Genomic DNA, 13,736 nt, shown 5'->3' with positions numbered 1-13,736 from the left:
TTCATACAACCTCAAGACTAGTTCCCCTTTTTGCACATCGATAATGGCTCCAGCAGTAGCTAGGAATGGTCTTCCTAAGATAATTGACGTGTTGGCCTCTTCTTCCATGTCCAGCATAACGAAATCAGCAGGAAAAATAAACTCTCCTACTTTCACTAGCAAGTCTTCCACCACCCCATGTGGAAACTTAAATGTTCTGTCAGCCAATTGGAGTGCCATTCTTGTTGGCTTGGCTTCCTCGATCTTCATCCTTCTCATCATGGTCAGGGACATAAGATTTATGCTAGCTCCCAAATCATACAAAGCTTTCTCAATGGTGATGTCTCCTATGATGCAGGGAATTCGGAAATTCCCTGGGTCTTTCAGCTTTTGAGGCAGCTTCTTCTGTATGATGGCGCTACATTCTTCAGTCAAGATTATGGTTTCTTTTGCTTCCCAGTTCCTCTTTTTGGTTATAAGCTCCTTCAAAAATTTAGCATAGAGTGGCATTTGTTCTAATGCCTTAGAAAATGGTATGTTGATTTGGAGCCTCTTGAAGATCTCTAGGAACTTAGAAAACTGGCCATCCTTCCCATCTTTTCCCAGTCTTTGTGGGTATGATGCCCTTGGCACATAAGGCTTCAAGACTGGTTTTGGTGGAGGTGGAGCAGGGATTTCTTCTTCATCCTTGTTCTCATGCTTTGCTGCAACTTCTTCATGCTTGTCTTTGCTTGGGGTTCCTTCTTCTACAACCTTCCCACTTCTTAGAGTAATGGCTTTGCATTCCCCTCTTGGGTTAGCCATGATATCACTAGGAAATGTGTGTGTGGGAAATGGGATTTGCTTGGACAAAATCCCCACTTGTGCTTCCAACTTTGAGATTGCTGCGTCTTGATTTTTCAGATTTGACCTGTATTCCTCTTTATTAGCATCTATCCTTCTGTCAGTTTGTGCTTGTCTGTCTATGAGGGTGGAGACTGCTCCTGTAATTTGTGAGGACAGTTGTGCTATTACAGCTTTCATCCTCTCAAAGTTGCTCTTGATCTCACATGGTTACATAGTTGATGATGGTGTATCTTGATTGAGGTTGTCGTGTGTGGGTTGGTTACTATGGTATGATGTGTTTTGTGAGTTTTGGTAAGGTCTATGGTTCCCTGTTTGATGGTTGCGGTTGTGGTTGAAATGCTGATTTGATGAATAAGGCTTGTTGTGGTCCTGGTTGTGGTTTTGTTGATTTTCCCACCCAAAGTTTGGGTGGTTCTTCCAACCTGGGTTGTATGTCTTAGAATGTGGGTCATATGGTGGTTTAGATGAATTGTTCACATAATTAGCTTGTTCCTAGTCACCTTCAAATTCTGGTGCATTCCCTTCTTATTGAGGAGTTTGGTCTTGAATGAATGAGGCTTGGTTGGCCTCCATCCTTTTGGTTAGAGCTGCTATTTGAGCTGCAATTGCTTTGTTTTGAGCAAACAAAGCATCTACAGAGTTGAGCTCTAGCACTCCCTTCTTCTGAGTCCTCTCTAAAGCATAAAAATACTCATTTATGACATCTATGGCCTCGTCAATGGTTTTCTTCTTGTTGAGTGATTGATGAGCGGATAATTTATATGCTTTTTGGCATTGTTTCTAGGTAGTTGTTAATATGTTTTAGTCACTTTTTATTATATTTTTATTAGTTTTTAAATAAAAATCACATTTCTGGACTTTACTGTGAGTTTGTGTGTTTTTCTGTGATTTCAGGTAATTTCTGGCTGAAATTGAGGGAGCTGAGCAAAAATCTGATTCAGGCTGAAAAAGGACTGCAGATGTTGTTGGATTCTAACCTCCCTGCACTCAAAGTGGATTTTCTGGAGCTACAAAAGTCCAAATGGTGCGCTCCCAGTTGCGTTAGAAAGTAGACATCCAGAGCTTTCCAGCAATATATAATAGTTCATACTTTGCTCAAGGATAAATGACGTTAACTGGCGTTCAACGCCAGTTCCATGTTGCATTCTGGCGTTAAACGCCAGAAACAAGTTACAAGTTGGAGTTAAACGCCAGAAACAGGTTACAACCTGGCGTTTAACTCTGAAAACAGCCTAGGCACGTGTAAAGCTCAAGTCTCAGCCCCAGCACACACCAAGTGGGCCCCAAAAGTGGATTTCTACACTATCTATCTTAGTTTACTCATTTTCTGTAAACCTAGGTTACTAGTTTAGTATTTAAACAACTTTTAGAGATTTATTTTGTAACTCATGACATTTTAGATCTGAACTTTGTACTCTTTGATGGCATGAGTCTCTAAACTCCATTGTTGGGGGTGAGGAGCTCTGCTGTGTTTCGATGAATTAATGCAACTTTTTCTGTTTTCTATTCAAACATGCTTGTTTCTATCTACGATGTTTATTCGCACTTCAATATGATGGATGTGATGATCCGTGACACTCATCATCATCCTCAACCTATGAACACGTGCCTGACAACCACCTCCATTCTACCTTCGATTGAATGAATATCTCTTGGATTCCTTAATCAGAATCCTCGTGGTATAAGCTAGAATCCATTGGCAGCATTTTTGAGAATCCGGAAAGTCTAAACCTTGTCTGTGGTATTCCGAGTAGGATTCAGGAATTGAATGACTGTGACGAGCTTTAAACTCATAAGGGCTGGGCGTAGTGACAGACGCAAAAGGATCAATGGATCCTATTCCAGCATGAGTGGGAACCGACAGATGATTAGCCGTGCGGTGACATCACACCTAGACCTTTTTCACTGAGAGGACAGATGGTAGCCATTGACAACGGTGATCCACCAACACACAGGTTGCTATAGGAGGAACCTTGCGTGCGTGAAGAAGAAGACAGTGAGAAAGCAGAGATTCAGAAGACAAAGCATCTCCAAAACTCCAACATATTCTCCATTACTGCAGAACAAATAATTAATTCATGCTCTTTTATTCTTCGCAATTCATACTGATAATTATAATTGATTTCCTGACTAAGATTTACAAGATAACCATAGATTGCTTCAAACCAACAATCTCCGTGGGATCGACCCTTACTCACGTAAGGTATTACTTGGATGACCCAGTGCACTTGCTGGTTAGTGGTACGAGTTGTTAAAAGTGTGATTCACAATTCGTGCACCAAGTTTTTGGCGCCGTTGCCAGGGATTGTTCGAGTTTGAACAACTAACGGTTCATCCTGTTGCTTAGATTAGGAAGATTTTGTCTTTTGGGTCAGAGTCTTTTACTTTCTTTTCAAAAATCTTTCAAAAGATTTTTATTTTTCTTTATTAATCTGTGATTTGTCTTTGAGTCTTTTATTATTGTTCTTGTTAAAATTTTAGAATCCTTATTTTCTTTTTCAAAAATAATTTTTCGAAATTTTATTTTTTTTACTAATAATTGAATTTCTCTGTTTGAGTTTAGTTTTATATTTTAAGTTTGGTGTCAATTGAATGTCTTTATTTTCCTATAAAATTTTCGAATTAGTGTTCATTGTTCTTTCTTGATCTTCAAGTTGTTCTTGTTTATTCTCCTTGTTTGATCTTTAGTTTCTCTTGTTCTGTGTCTTTTCTTGTTTTTTTGGTACTTTTTCAAAATATCAGTTTCCAAGGAAAATTTTTTATACAATATTAAAATACGTAAAATTTATAGCTCAATTGGCTAGAGCGTTGTGCTTATGTTCTTGGTAATTGGCTATCTTCTTTTTAAAATTTTTTCTAAATAATTTTTCTTTGATTAAATCTTGTGCCAAACTTTAAGTTTGGTGTTTTCTTGTTAGCTTTTCTTTTGTTTTCAAAAATTTTATGTACGTTTTCTAAAAATTTTAAGTCTGGTGTTCTTTCTTCATGTTCTTGTTGTTCTTGTGAGTCTTCAAGGTGTTCTTGAGTTTTTCTTGTGTTTTGATCTTAAAATTTTTAAGTTTGGTGTTCCTTGGTGTTTTCCCTCCAAAATTTTCGAAAATAAGGAGCATTAGATCTAAAAATTTAAGTTGTGTCTCTTTTGTGTGCTTTTCTTTTTCATCATAAAATTCAAAAATCAAAAAATATCTTCTCTAACTATTTTTGAGCAAATTTTGAAATTTTTTCAAAAAAATTCAGATTTTTATTTTAAAATTTCTATTTTATCTTATCTTAGTTTTAAAAATTTCAAAATTCAAATTTTTTTTCAAAAAAAATCATATCTTTTTCAAAATTTTATCTTATCTTATTTCAAATTTCAAATTTCAATTTTCAAAATTTCAAATTTCAATTTTCAAAATTTCAAATTTTAAATTTCAAATTTCAAAATTTAATTTTCAAATTTAAAATTTAAAATTTCAAAACTTTTTAATTTAAATTCCTTATCTTCTCTTACCTAGCTTATCTTATATTTTCTAATATCAAATCTTAAAATCAAATCTTTTTCATATCTTTTCTTTATTCTATTTTATTTTATTTTCTTACAAGTATCTTTAATTTTAAGACATATCTTTTTCAAAACTTCCTAACCAATTTCTCTCTCTTCATTTTTTTGAAAATCCTCACCCACATCTTTTTCAAAATTTTTTAATTAATTAATTTAGTTTTCAATTTTTTTTTATTTCTTTTTCTTCTAATTTTCGAAAATATAGTCAATTTTTCATTTATTTTATTTTATTTTATTTAATTTTAATTTCGGTTTTCAAAAAAAAAATTATTTGCAATCCGCATCATCTCCATTTCTCCATCATGGACCTAAGTGGAAATGAACAGTCCAAAAGGACTCTGGGGTCATATGCTAACCCCACTACTACTTCATATGGGAGCAGTATCTGTATACCCTCCATTGGAGTCAGTAGCTTTGAGTTGAATCGTCAGCTCATTATCATGGTGCAGCAAAGTTGCTAGTATTCCGGTCTTCCACAGGAAGAACCTACAGAGTTTCTGGCACAATTTTTACAAATTGCTGACACAGTACATGACAAGGAAGTAGATCAGGATGTCTATAGATTATTACTGTTTCTATTTGCTGTAAAAGACCAACCTAAGAGGTGGTTAAATAACCAACCTAAGGCTAGCATAAGGACATGAAAACAGCTGTCAGAAAAATTCCTGAATCAATACTTCCCTCCAAAACGGATGACACAGCTAAGGCTGGACATCTAAGGCTTTAAACAAGGAGATAATGAATCTCTTTATGATGCCTGGGAAAGATACAGAGAGATGCTAAGAAAATGCCCCTCTGAAATGTTTTCAGAATGGGTGCAGTTAGACATCTTCTATTATGGGCTTACATAGAGAGCTCAAATTTCTCTAGATCACTCAGCTGATGGATCTATACACATGAGAAAGACAATTGAAGAGGCTCAAGAGCTTATTGATACAGTTGCCAGAAATCAGCATCTGTACCTAAGCAGTGAATCTTCCATGAAAGAAGAGGCTAAAACAGTAACTGCTGAGCTCAGTCCTGCAGAATAAATTACTGAATTCAATCAGCAATTAGACTTTCTAACAAAACAGCTGGCCGAATTCAAGGAGATACTACAAGACACAAGAATAGCTAATCTGAATATGGAAGTACATTTGAAGCAAACAGAACAGCAGTTACCAAAACAAATAACGGAAGAGTGTCAAGCAATTCAATTAAGAAGTGGAAAAACATTAAATACCTCACTTCAAGGCAGCAGGAAGCCAAGAAATGAACAACCTGCTATCCAAAATCCCTCTGAGGACAGTAAGAGTCCAGAGAGGAATAACTCTGGCGTTCAAACGCCAGAAACATGCAAGGATTTGGCGCCAAATGCCCAATGGAAGCTCAGTTATGGCGTTCAAACGCCAGGAACAAGTAAGGAGTTGGCATCCAACGCCACTCCAGCTTCTAACCCTAGCATTCAAAAGCTAGTGAGGGATCAGACACACACAAGTACTGATAACAACCCCTCTAAAAAGGCTTCTCCAACCACCTCTGTAGGAAATAAACCTGTAGCAACTAAGGTTGAGGAATATAAAGCCAAGATACCTTATCCTCAAAAACTCCGCCAAGAGGAGCAGGATAAGCAATTTGCTCGCTTTGCAGATTATCTCAGGACTCTTGAAATAAATATTCCGTTTGCAGAGGCACTTGAGCAAATACCTTCTTATGCCAAGTTCATGAAGGAGATCTTGAGTCATAAGAAGGATTGGAGAGAAACTGAAAGAGTTCTCCTCACTGAAGAATGCAGTGCAGTCATTCTGAAAACCTTTCCAGAAAAGCTTAAAGATCCCGGAAGCTTTCTAATACCATGCATATTAGAGGGTAATTGCACCAAGACAGCTTTATGTGATCTTGGGGCAAGCATCAACCTAATACCTGCATCCACTATCAGAAAGCTTGGTTTAACTGAAGAAGTTAAACCAACCCGTATATGTCTCCAACTTGCTGATGGTTCCATTAAATACCCATCAGGCGTGATTGAGGACATGATTGTCAGGGTTGGGCCATTCGCCTTTCCCACTGACTTTGTAGTGCTGGAAATGGAGGAGCACAAAAGTGCTACTCTGATTCTAGGAAGACCTTTCCTAGCAACTGGACGAACTCTCATTGATGTCCAAAAGGGGGAAGTAACCCTGAGAGTCAATGAGGATGAGTTTAAGTTGAATGCTGTCAAAGCCATGCAGCATCCAGACACACCAAAAGACTGCATGAAAGTTGATCTCATTGACTCTTTGGTAGAGGAGGTCAACATGGCTGAGAGTCTCGAATCAGAGCTGGAAGACATCTTTAAAGATGTTCAGCCTGATTTGGAGGGTTCAGAGGAATTGAAAGAGCCTCTAAGACTTCCTCAGGAAGAGGAGAAACCTCCTAAACCTGAGCTCAAGCCATTACCACCATCCCTGAAATATGCATTTCTGGGAGAAAGTGACACTTTTCCAGTGATCATAAGCTCTGCTTTAAATCCACTGGAAGAGGAAGCACTAATTCAAGTACTAAGGACACACAAGACAGCTCTTGGGTGGTCCATAAGTGACCTTAAAGGCATAAGCCCAGCTAGATGCATGCACGAAATCCTATTGGAGGATGATGCTAAGCCAGTGGTTCAACCACAGAGGCGGCTAAATCCAGCCATGAAGGAAGTGGTGCAGAAAGAGGTCACCAAATTACTGGAGGCTGGGATTATTTATCCTATTTCCGATAGCCCCTGGGTGAGCCCTGTTCAAGTTGTTCCCAAGAAGGGAGGCATGACAGTGGTTCATAATGAAAAAAATGAAATGGTTCCTACAAGAACAGTTACAGGGTGGCGCATGTGTATTGACTACAGAAGGCTCAACACAGCCACCAGAAAGGATCATTTTCCTTTACCATTCATAGACCAGATGCTAGAGAGACTAGCAGGTCATGAATATTACTGCTTTTTGGATGGCTATTCATGTTACAACCAAATTACAGTAGATCCTTGATGTGTATTTTTGCGGAAAACAAATTCCAAACACACAAAACTCACCGACAAGTGCACCGGGTCGTATCAAGTAATAATAACTCACGTGAGTGAGGTCGATCCCACAGGGATTGAAGGATTGAGCAATTTCAGTTTAGTGGTTGATTTAGTCAAGCGAATCAAGATTTGGTTGAGTGATTTGTGATTAACAGAATTTAAATTGCATGGAAAGTAAAGGGAATGGGTAAATTGCATGAAATTAAAGAGAACAGAAAATAAAGTGCTGAATCTTAAAGAACAAGAAATTAAATGGCAGAAACTTAGAACGTAAGAAATGTAAATTGCAGAATTTTAAAGTGCAAGAAATGTAAATGGCTTGAATTGTAAAGGGAATTGGGAATTGGATTTGTAGAAATTAAACAAGAAAAAGAAAAATTCAACAAACAGGAATGTAAAAGATGGATTCAATTAAACCGGATCTTAAATGAAAATGAGAATAAGCTTAGTGTGACAACGAAACAAGGATATTGAAATTGAAAGCTATAGATCTCAGGACTCAAGAGACTAGATAGCCAAGTCTAGATCTCACTGCCTTCCTAGATCAAGCAAGAACAATTGCAAAGGAAATAAAGAAATGTAAATTGCAGAAGAGTAGAAGCCGAAGCAGTTAACAGAAATGGAAATTCAATTATGCAGAAAATTAAACGAGATCTCAAGGTGAGATTGAAACAGAAGTTCTTCAATTCTCCACCCAAGATCCGAAACAAGAAAAGTAAAAAGTGCTCAAACAAGGACAAGGAAGAAGAGAGATCAATTCTCCTCCCTAATTCTCTTGAATTCTAAAAACAACAATGCAAAAATGTCAAGGTGCTCTCCACTATAAGTGTTCTGAAAATTCTCTCAGGAAAACTCCCTTTAAAACTTAAATCCTAAGCTATTTATATGCTTTCTTCAAATGGTCTTCAAGCCTTAAATTGGGCCTTTGCTCTTGATGGAATTGGGTTGATAAGAGTCTCTGTTGATTGCTCTTGGAGTTGGAGAGAAACCCATTGTGAACCGGGTCAAGAATCATAAAAGTTTGAGTAAAAGTTTGAGGCAAACTTTTACTCAAACTTTTTATACCAGATGGCTTCACTTGCTGCTACCAACGTTTGGGCTAAAGTTTGAGGTCAAACTTTTGCTCAAACGTTGGTCCCCTTGTGTATATGTGTGGCACCAACGTTTGCCAAAAAGCTTGAGGCAAACGTTGGCGCAAGCTTTTCTCCTCCAGGGTGTGCAAGTGTGGCGCCAACGTTTGCCAAAAAGTTTGAGGCAAATGTTGGCGCAAACTTTTCTCCTCCAGTGTGTAGGTTTTGTGATGCCAACATTTGCCAAAAAGTTTGAGGCAAACGTTGGCTCAAGCTTTTTTCCCAAAAGTTTGAGCTAAAGTTTGAGGCAAACTTTGGCTCAAGCTTTTTTCCTCTGGGATGTTTTCAACTCTTCTAAAAGTTTGAGCTAAAGTTTGAGGCAAACTTTGGCTCAAACTTTTTGTTCTCTCTTGCTCCTAGCCATTCCTTCTTTCTTCAACCTTCTTCAATACTCTTTTCACCTATCATCAATCAATCAAAACAATCAAAGCTATGCCCCAAATCATGAGATTGTGTTTCTTTCATAATATATGACAATTATAGCATAAAATCTCATGAAAGTGCATGAATTCATCCATGGTTGATTGAATCAAAGGAAACATGGAAATCTACCCAATTGGCTTGCTTATGGCTTAAGAAAGTGCATAAAATCAATTGAAAATAAAAGAAAAAGACTAGTGAAAATAGGCTAAGATGACTTGTCATCAATCCTCAGGACCAAGAGAAAACAACATTCACATGTCCTTTTGAAGTATTTGCTTACAGAAGAATACTTTTTGGTCTGTGTAATGCACCTGCAACCTTTCAGAGGTGCATGCTCTCTATCTTCTCTGATATGGTACAGAAATTTCTGGAAGTCTTCATGGATGACTTTTCAGTATTTGGAGACTCATTCAGCTCCTGCCTTGACCATTTAGCACTTGTTCTGAAAAGATACCAAGAGACCAACCTAGTTTTAAACTGGGAAAAATGTCACTTTATGGTGACTGAAGGAATTGTCCTTGGGCATAAAATTTCAAACAAGGGAATAGAGGTGGATCAAGCTAAAGTGGAAGTAATTGAAAAATTACCACCACCTGCTAATGTTAAGGCAAACAGAAGCTTTCTGGGGCATGCAGGATTCTACAGGAGGTTTATAAAGGATTTTTCAAAAATTGCAAAACCCCTGAGCAATCTGCTAGCTGCTAACACGCCATTTGTGTTTGACACAGAGTGTCTGCAAGCGTTTGAGACTCTGAAAGCTAAGCTGGTCACAGCATCAGTTATTTCTGCACCACACTGGACATTACCATTTGAACTAATGTGTGATGCCAGTGACCATGCCATTGGTGCAGTACTGGGGCAGAGGCATGACAAGCTTCTGCATGTCATTTATTATGCTAGCCGTGTTTTAAATGATGCCCAGAAAAATTGCACAACCACAGAAAAAGAATTGCTTGCAGTGGTTTATGCCATTGACAAGTTTAGATCATACTTAGTAGGATCAAAAGTGATTGTGTACACTGACTATGCTGCTCTTAAATATCTACTCACAAAGTAGGATTCAAAACCCAAGCTCATAAGATGGGTGTTGCTTCTGCAAGAGTTTGATATATAAATAAGAGACAGAAAAAGGACAGAGAACCAAGTGGCTGATCATCTGTCCCGGATAGAACCCGTAGAAGGGGAGTTCCCCCCCTCTATTGAGATCTCTGAGACCTTTTCGGATGAGCATTTGTTTGCCATTCAGGAAACACCATGGTTTGCAGATATTGTAAACTATAAAGCTGCAAGGTTCATACCCAAGGAGTACAGTAGGCAACAAAAGAAAAAATTAATTACTGATGCAAAGTACTACTTGTGGGATGAACCATATCTCTTTAAGAGATGTGCAGACGGAATAATACGTAGGTGTGTGCCTAGAAAAGAAGCACAGAGGATCTTATGGCATTGCCATGGATCATAATATGGAGGCCATTTCGGAGGTGAGCGAACAGCCACCAAGGTCCTCCAATGTGGCTTCTACTGGCCTACACTCTATAGGGATTCCCGAGAGTTTGTACGTAACTGTGACAGTTGCCAAAGAGCTGGTATTCTGCCTCATGGTTACGCCATGCCTCAACAGGAAATCATGGAGATTGAGTTGTTTGATGTATGGGGAATTAACTTCATGGGACCTTTTCCACCATCATACTCAAACACTTATATTCTGGTGGCAGTCGACTATGTATCAAAATGGATAGAGGCCATTGCCACACCCACCAATGATACTAAAACAGTGCTGAAGTTCCTCCAAAAACATATCTTCAGTAGGTTTGGTGTCCCTAGAGTACTAATTAGTGATGGGGGCACTCACTTCTGCAATAAACAGCTTTACTCTGCTATGGTCCGGTATGGAATTAGCCACAAGGTGGTAACTCCATATCATCCACAGACAAATGGGCAAGCTGAAGTCTCTAATAGAGAACTAAAAAGAATCCTGGAACGGACAGTAAGTACCCGTAGAAAGGATTGGGCGAGAAGCTTGGATGATGCTCTGTGGGCTTACAGAACAGCATTCAAGACTCCTATAGGGACCTCTCCATACCAGCTTGTGTATGGTAAGGCCTGTCATCTGCCCGTGGAACTGGAGCATAAGGCCTACTGGGCAACCAAATTCCTAAACTTTGATGCCAGATTAGCTGGAGAAAAAAGATTACTCCAGCTAAATGAGCTAGAGGAATTTAGACTCACTGCTTTCGAAAATGCTAAGCTTTACAAGGAGAAAGCAAAAAGGTGGCATGACAGAAAGTTGTCACCTAGAGTCTTTGAACCAGGACAGAAGGTTCTGCTATTTAACTCTAGGCTCAGATTATTCCCCGGGAAACTGAAATCCCGGTGGAGGGGACCATATGTGATTACAAGCGTGTCACCATATGGTCATGTGGAGCTTCAAGACATTGATTCTAATAAGAAGTTCATTGTTAATGGACAGAGAGTCAAGCATTATCATGAAGGCAATGTTGAGCAAGAATGCTCAAGGCTGAGACTAGATTAAAAGCTCAGTAAGGTCAAGCTATTGACATTGAAGAAGCGCTTGTTAGGAGGCAACCCAATGTTATTTAACTATATCTCTTTATTTTCTATTGCTATTTTATGTTTTTTTCTTTTAGGTTGATGATCATGTGAAGTCACAAAAACTACTGAAAAATCAAAAACAGAATGAAAAACAGCATTAAAAACAGCACACCCTGGAGGAGAGCAGTCTGGCATTTAAACGCCAGAAACAAGCATCTGCCTGGCGTTAAACGCCAGAAATAGGCTACATTTGGGCATTTAACGCCAGAAACAAGCAGAAGTCTGGCGTTAAATGCCAGGATTGCACAGCAAGGGCATTTTACACGCCTAATTGGAGTAGGGATGTTAAGTCCTTGACCCCACTTGATTTGTGGACCCCACAGGATCTTCAACAGGATCTGTGGACCCCACAGGATCCCCTCAGGATTTGTAGACCCCACAGGATCCCCACCTACCTCACCATTCCAATTCAAACCATTCCCCTCCCATACCCACCCATTCACACACCTCCTTCTCCTCCACTTCTCTTTCTACTCCCTTCTATCTTCTTTTGCTCGAGGACGAGCAAACCTTTTAAGTTTGGTGTGGAAAAAAGCATTGCTTTTTGTTTTTTCATAACCATTTATGGCCCCTAAGGCCGGAAAAACCTGTAGAAAGAGGAAAAGGAAGGCAGTTGCTTCCACCCCCGAGTCATGAGAGATGGAGAGGTTCACCTCAAGGGTCCATAGTTCAGTGGTAGAGCATTTGACTGTAGATCAAAGAGCTATGAGGGAGGAGCAACAAAGACAAGGAAGAGACATAGAGGAGCTCAAGAGCACCATTGGTTCTTCAAGAAGAGGAAGACGCCACCCTCACTAAGGTGGACCCATTCCTTAATCTCCTTGTTCTTATCTCTCTATTTTTCGTTTACTATGCTTTATGTTTTTTTATGTTTGGGTCTTATTACATGATCACTAGTATCTAAGTGTATATGTCTTAAAGATATGAATGTCCTATGAATCCATCACCTTTCTTAAATGAAAAATGTTTTTTGAAAAAGAAAAAGAAATACATGAATTTCGAATTTTAAAATAGTTTAATTATTTTGATGTGGTGGCAATACTTTTTGTTTTCTGAATGAATGCTTGAACAGTGCATATGTCTTTTGAATTTGTTGTTTATGAATGTTAAAATTGTTGGCTCTTGAAAGAATGATGAAAAAGGAGAAATGTTATTTGATAATCTGAAAAATCATAAAAATGATTCTTGAAGCAAGAAAAAGCAGTGAAGAACAAAGCTTGCAGAGAAAAAATGCGAAAAAAAAGAGAGCAAGAAAAAGAAAAAGCAAGCAGAAAAAGCCAAAAGCTCTTTAAACCAAAAGGCAAGAGCAAAAAGCCAATAGCCCTTAAAACCAAAAGGCAAGGGTAATAAAAAGGATCCAAGGCTTTGAGCATCAGTGGATAGGAGGGCCTAAAGGAATAAAATCCTAGCCTAAGCGGCTAAACCAAGCTGTCCCTAACCATGTGCTTGTGGCATGAAGGTGTCAAGTGAAAACATGAGACTGAGCGGTTAAAGTCGAGGTCCAAAGCAAAAATAGAGTATGCTTAAGAACCCTGGACACCTCTAATTGGGGACTTTAGCAAAGCTGAGTCACAATTTGAAAAGGTTCACCCAGTTATGTGTCTGTGGCATGTATGTATTCGGTGGTAATACTGGAAAACATAGTGCTTAGGGCCACGGCGAAGACTCATAAAGTAGCTGTGTTCAAGAATCAACATACTGAACTAGGAGAATCAATAACACTATCTGAATTCTGAGTTCCTATAGACGCCAATCATTCTGAACTTCAAAGGTTAAAGTGAGATGCCAAAACTGTTCAGAAGCAAAAAGCTAATAGCCCCGCTCATCTAGTTAAGATTGATCTTCATAGATGTTTATGGAATTCATTGTATATTCTCTTCTTTTATCCTACTTTGTTTTTAGTTGCTTGGGACAAGCAACAATTTAAGTTTGGTGTTGTGATGAGCGGATAATTTATACGCTTTTTGGCATTGTTTCTAGGTAGTTTTTAATATGTTTTAGTCACTTTTTATTATATTTTTATTAGTTTTTAAATAAAAATCACATTTCTGGACTTTACTATGAGTTTTTGTATTTTTTTGTGATTTCAGGTAATTTCTGGCTGAAATTGAGGGAGCTGAGCAAAAATCTGATACAGGCTGAAAAAGGACTACAGATGTTGTTGGATTCTGATCTC

The sequence above is a fragment of the Arachis hypogaea genome, chromosome 15, assembly GCF_003086295.3.
Source record: "Arachis hypogaea cultivar Tifrunner chromosome 15, arahy.Tifrunner.gnm2.J5K5, whole genome shotgun sequence".
In the NCBI taxonomy this organism is placed as follows: domain Eukaryota; kingdom Viridiplantae; phylum Streptophyta; class Magnoliopsida; order Fabales; family Fabaceae; genus Arachis; species Arachis hypogaea.
Note: the sequence above shows the minus strand (reverse complement) of the source record.